Here is a 6,619-nt window from a genome sequence, read left to right as displayed (position 1 = left end):
AACAAGACTAATGTAAAATAACACAAATATATATTTGATTAGCCACCTATTATTTGGTGTAACAATATTGAAGCTTTTGCTTTCACGCACAATCCAGCTTTTTATGATCGTACCAAACAGGTGTAGGTCGATGTCCATTTCATACAGTGTGTTCTGATGAGGGATTTGCTCCTCCATCAGGTCTTTAGCACATATCAGCTGGCTCACATGTTAACGAAGGACTTCTGGAGGATAATGGATAATGTTTGTACCATACTTGACCAATCCTGAAACTACCAAGTACCGGTCAACTTCACACCTTCAAGGATCCATTGAGGGGTTTATGCTGAGGCACCCTCGCTGAAGCACAAGAGTTTCCCTCCAACTAGGAGGCCAATCACAGCACCACACATGTCAATGTCAGAATAAAGCTCATAGAGTCCCACATCGACCGCGGACAAAAGCTAGAGACTCTCCTAAACTATAAAAGAAGACTATTCTCCTACAATGAATCCCTAATGTCATTATTGTACTTAAACTACTCATTAGAACTCACTAATGATGATTATGCTTGAACCTATGTATTTGTGTAAACCTTTCACTATTAATGAGAACTTCTCTACTCCATGAATGTAGCCAAACTTAGGGTGAACCACGTACATCTTGTGTTTGCTTCCCTATCTCTTTACATATTTATCATCACTACTGACCGGAGCAACCGAGCGAAGGTCATAAACTTGACACTTTACGTTATTTCAAAGTCTTCACTGATTTTGTGCATCAACATTTAGCGTCGTCTGTGGGAATGACACTTATTTCTACTTTCTCCAGCTTTGTCAAGCTAGTTTCCATCGTTTGTACACTCTCATTTGATCAGGTATCCCTCTCCAACATGGTAAGCGAAGGAAGCCACAACACGCAGAATGACACCCCCTCATGCCTAGTGTGAGACAGCGAAGGAAGGAAAGAAAAAAGTTTGCTCTTCAGGCTAAGGTCGAAGAGCTTGAGGCTCAAAATAACAAGATGGCAATGAAGAATAAGATCCTCCAAGAACAGTATGAGAAACTTTTCGAGATGCTCCACGAGGCTAGGCAAACTCAATCTCACAATTTCATCGCCCCTGTGAATGGTAACCATCATATGTGCGCCCCCTAACATGAAGGGTCACCGGTCTTCAACATGGATACTTCTAATGAGGAGTGAACTACCCATCAATGTGTTGATCAACGCGAGACTTCTCTTAACCCAACTGCTTCAACTTCTCTTAACCATCATATGCGTGCCCCCCAACATGAAGGTCACCGGTCTTTAACATGGATACTTCTAATAAGGAGTGAACTACCCATCAATGTGTTGATCAACACGAGACTTCTCTTAACCTAACTGCTTCGACTCAAAGCATGAGAAGTGGAGAGACACCTCCTTACAGAAAGAGTGGAAGAATCGAAGGCTGTTTATCACAACTGTTGAGACTTCTTGAGACAGCATCGAGAAAATCCCATCCACATAAGCTCAAGGATCAAAGACCCAAAAGTCATCGAAGGGCTCAGTCCCCTACCATAATGTAGGCCAGCCCTCATTCCAAGAAAAGAATGACAAGCCTTGGAGGGATAAGAAGGTGTAGGAGACTCGAAGGATTTCCAATGGGCACGTCATGGAAGCGAGTACGGCGAATTTAGGGAAAGGCCACATGCCTTTGACCAAATTTTCCTACTTCCAAGGGATGAGGGAAACTTACGAAGAAACATTCTAATGGTGCCTGACTTCACTCAAGACTCCCTTATCTTACAGCCCCTCGAACAAGTGAACAGGCTAAAGGCCTAGCGTCAGGCCAAATAACCACGGTTGTAGTTTCTTCATCAACCGTGGAAAAAGAGGTACTCCAAACCCACGACCAGTTCTTGTGCAACCGAACCATCCCGGACGCAATGTAAGCTTGCGACCTTCGCCAAGACAACTTGCCCTGGATACCCGCGTCAGATAAATGGAGAAACCTCCATAAAATATGCAACAACCAATTGTTTGCAACGAAAGTCCTTGACGCCAACCAAGCCAACCGTTACCTAAAAGTGCAGGAGCTCGTCGCCGATGTCAATGAAAGCGTTGTGAAAGGTAAGGTGGTAATAATTAAGAGGGATGCCCTTAAGACGACGCTCAATCTGCTGTCGCGTACTGTTTTCTCCGTTGATTTAGCTGACCCGAGCAGTGAGATGGGCGGAGAGTTCAAGGAGATTGTGTGGGGTTTGATGGAAGAGGCAGGGAAGCCAAACTTGGGGGACTATTTTCCTCTGCTTAGGAAACTTGACCCCCAAGGCATTCGAGGGCGCATGATCAAACATTTTCTCAAGATTGATTCACTTTTTGATCGAATGATCACGCAAAGGTTAGAATTGAGAAAATCGAACGATGATGTCACAAATAATGATATGATGGATTCTCTCTTGAACATCGATGAAGGGAGCAATGAGGATATGGACAAGCTCTTGGTTGAACATCTGCTTCAGGTCAGTTTTCTACTTTCTAACAACTCAGATTCAATATTTTACGATGCCCTTGATAATCATTTTGGTTTATCATTCTATTCATTAAAATTTACAATTCCAATATTTAATCATTGTATTGCTGCAATATGTTTTTATATAGTCTCTATTCATTGCGGGCACGGATACAACTTCAACCACGCTGGAATGGGCAATGGTTGAACTACTACGCAACCCAGAAAAACTGTCGAAAGCGCAAGAGGAACTAGATCAAGTTATTGGCAAGGGAAAACCAGTTGAAGAATCGGACATTGCTAGACTCCCTTACTTACAAGCAATAATCAAAGAGACCCTCCGGTTGCATCCGGCTGCACCATTACTACTCCCTCGAAAGGCCAAACATGACATGTAAATTTGCGGGTACATTGTCCCAAAGGGTGCACAAGTGCTGGTCAATGCATGGGCTATAGGCAGAGACCCCTGCATTGGGGACAACCCGACCTCATTTGCACCGGAGAGGTTTTTCAGATTAGATGATCAAATCGATGTTTTAGGCAAGAATTTTGAGCTTATTCCATTTGGTGGCGGGAGGAGAATATGTCCAGGGCTGCCATTGGCGATGCGGATGCTATACTTGATTTTGGGTTCACTTATTAACTCATTTATTTGGAAGCTTGAAGATGGTGTTATATCAGAGAACATGAACATGGAGGAGAAGTTTGGCCTCACCTTACGGATGGCTCATCCTCTAAGAGCTATGCCAAAAGTCCTTATCTGATATGGTAATTGTATTAACTTTTAATTTGTAAATTTTTTATTTATGTGGCTGTTTTTGGATTAAGAGATGCACCAGTGAAATAACACAATATTTGTTGTAGCAAAAAGAGAATTAGATTAGAAAGAAAGAAAGTCAACGAGTTATTCTTTCAACAACAAAATCCTAATCCCTTTTGTTGGTGTTGTTGCTAATTTTTGTCGTTGAACTTGATATTTCCCTCTGGCGCCAACGAGTTATTCTTTGACTAAAGTTAGAGGTTATCAAAAAGATAAAAGGGTTTACTTAAGACCGAATCTTATTGGATTTTCTTGTTACTCAAAAGTTCATAGAGCTCGTTTGATAACTTTTTTTTTCTTTCTTCTGGGTTTCACATTTTATGTTAGCGACAGAAGGAAATCCAATTGGTTTGTATTGCACATTAATAATTTAGAATTATTACTTGTATTCCAAGCATTATTTCTCTTATTCGTTGTCTTCTTTTGTTTCTTCAATCTTGGCTTCTGCATTGCAGTTCATGGTTTTCTTGTTCTTTGAGGAATGCAACAAGTCCTTATCGGCATCTACCCTTTTCATCAACTGCAATCTCTGCAGGAGTCACCTCCAACTGCTTTAAGAATTCTTCAATTTCGTCGAAGAGATGGTGAGTTTTTGTTCCAAGGTAGTTAGAAGCAAGGATCTTGAATCCACTTGGTGTGCAGTAGGGCATGTGAATGTGCATATCCATGCGCACTGGTCTCAACAATGCAGTATCTAGTTTCTCCTCTCATCTCCGCAGCTTGACCACAGCCCATCGATGAAATTAAGCAACCCCGATAGAGTTAACTGTTGAAAACAGCAACCTCGATTTTAATACACTTTGCTTCATGAAACTCAAAAGCCAATTTACTCCCTATAACTCGATTTTGATCCCACTTTGTTCTCCGAAACTCAAAACTCGTCTTTTTACTCCTTAAAACTCAAAATTCGCTCTACATTGCCTTGTTTTTAGAATAAGTTCATTTATTTAAAATTCATAATTAGTAATATGTCAAATTTTCTCTGAAATAAATTAATAGTAAAAAAGAACAAAAAATCATCTTCTCTTCATCAGCCACCTCCATTAATTGCATAAGAACATAGGAAAAAGCAAAACCAATGGAATTAATGATAAGGTGGCTAGAGATGGCGAGAGAATGAATCAATGTATGGACAAAGATTAGAGAGAAATGGGAAAGAGGGGTCGGAATCGGAGAGATGAAACCCAGGAATTTTTTTTGCTATTTTTTTAAATATGTTATACAATGTTTGAAAATTCAATTTTCTTTTGATGCGATACTATTTGACTGGATTTGTGAGTTTTATACTATTTTATCGAACTCATGTTTTTTGTAGTATAGATGATGAATGAATTATACTGCTTATGAACATGCTTTTGCACACTTCTTTATAGTATAGATGATAGATGACTTTATACTATGAAGATGTTTTTGAGATATATATATATATATATATATATATATATATATATATAAATATATGTTTGGAAAGTCTATGTTCAATGGTTTTGTGCTTATCTAGTGGTCACTATACCGCCAAGGGCGAGGATTATGGTTGTTGGTTGCAGGCCAGGAGAAATAATCTCTGGCTTCGGGCCGAGAGACATAGAGCTAGCATTGGGCCAGGAGAAATAATCTCTGGCTACGGGCGCAGAGACATGGAGCTAACATTGGGCCAGGATATATCGTTACTAGATATCACTATTTAGCCCACTGTATATGAGATATGTTTCTGGAAAGGTTTATGGCATGCTAGGGTTTTCAGAAAAACTTATTACTGATTATGCTATTGAGTTTTCATAAAACTTTGGGGGTTAGTATGTTGATAACTGTTTCAGTATTTTATATATATATCAACTTGGTACACTCATGTTTGTTTTGTGCCCCCTCAGGACATAGGAGCGAGGATTACGACTCGCACTACAATGCTTTCCCCGACCTGTGACATCATGCTATTCTCTCTGCTTAACATCTATTGTAATAGCACTTCTCTATCTTACATTCTGCTTGTACTCTGTACTAGATGTATGCTCTGAACATGTCATGCACTATCATTATGTTTTCATTGTTGCAATTGAAATTTTTTTTATTATATTAGTATTCTAGCGAAATTTACATGCATGTGAACACATGTTCTCAGCATTTGAATTCGTAAATGGCTTGCGTCACCTTCGGGTGTCGGCCAGCACGTGACCATCCCGATGTCCCACAAACATCGAGATCAGGGCGTGTCATTTAAGTTTCAGGGGGCAAAGTGAGATCGAAATCGAGTTCCAGTAAGCAAAGTGATGACTTTTAAGTTTCAATGAGTAAAGTGAGACTAAATAGAATTCCAGAAAGCATAATATAAGTAAAACTAAACCATTTTGAAAGGTATCCTATTTTTCTTGGGTCAATTTTGTGGGTACCCTTATCAGATGGGTAATGCTAGAAAGACTAAATGTGTAGACTAAATTTTGTAATCTAAATGACATGAGAGTTAATTATTGGATTATTACTCAAGTGTTGATTAACGTGCTTATTTCTTATTGGTGACACATCATTTAGTTTCTAAATTTAGTTTACCTTGTATTACTCTTATCAGATTTCAAATCTTATGGGTTGTGGCTCTCGGCAGCTTCTCTAGAAACGCGACATTTGTCCACTTACTTATGCACGTTAACTGTGTTAACTTCTTTGTTATCTCCCAAATACGAAAAAAAAAATCAATAAATCAATCATCTCTAGCATTTGTCTTGCCAACTCCCCTTCTTGCTGACGTCGACGAAGCCGCATAATCAGTATATGTTTGTCTTATGATTTCTTTTGGGATTTACAAGAGAAGACCTTCTTGGTTGTTGATGTAAGTCAACCCGACGACATCTAAGATTTATCTCTGACCAATGTGACCATTGACGACCGGAGTCTTGAAGTATTCAGATCGGACATTGGAGTTTACTCTGGTTTGGGTTGGGTAGACCTATTTTTTTTCAACTCAAACGCAATGCGCAAAATTAAAAATTAAAATAAACGAGAAAATTATTATTTGCGCAGTACTCAAGCTTTGTGTGAAACTTGCGTACATGACTAGAAATGATTTATTCTTTTGAATCAAGGTTCATGCTTTTTGCATTTTTTTTGTTTTTGAGTTTGATTGATTTGTTGTAAACCAGTAAATAATGGACTTTGTCCAATTTTTCTACTTACGTAGATTTTTTGTGTCCTTTGGTTTGTCTTGTATCTGGGATGGAAAACGCCGGCAGCCAAGTTGCTGCTCCAATATACATTCACCAGACGCTCCAATTTACACTCCCACTCGCAGCAGCCTCATGGCTTTTTTGTCGGTTCATTTTACAAACTTAGGAGAT

At 39.3% G+C, this 6,619-nt stretch overlaps 1 pseudogene; it reads left to right on the top strand.

Moving 5' to 3' along the window:
• The first annotated feature begins 915 nt into the window (after nucleotides 1–915).
• On the top strand, nucleotides 916–3,237 carry LOC137736266 (geraniol 8-hydroxylase-like; annotated as a pseudogene).
• The last annotated feature ends 3,382 nt before the right edge of the window (nucleotides 3,238–6,619 follow it).

The sequence above is a fragment of the Pyrus communis genome, chromosome 6 (genome assembly GCF_963583255.1).
Source record: "Pyrus communis chromosome 6, drPyrComm1.1, whole genome shotgun sequence".
Taxonomy (NCBI): domain Eukaryota; kingdom Viridiplantae; phylum Streptophyta; class Magnoliopsida; order Rosales; family Rosaceae; genus Pyrus; species Pyrus communis.
Note: the sequence above shows the minus strand (reverse complement) of the source record. Positions and strands in the feature narration are given on the sequence as shown.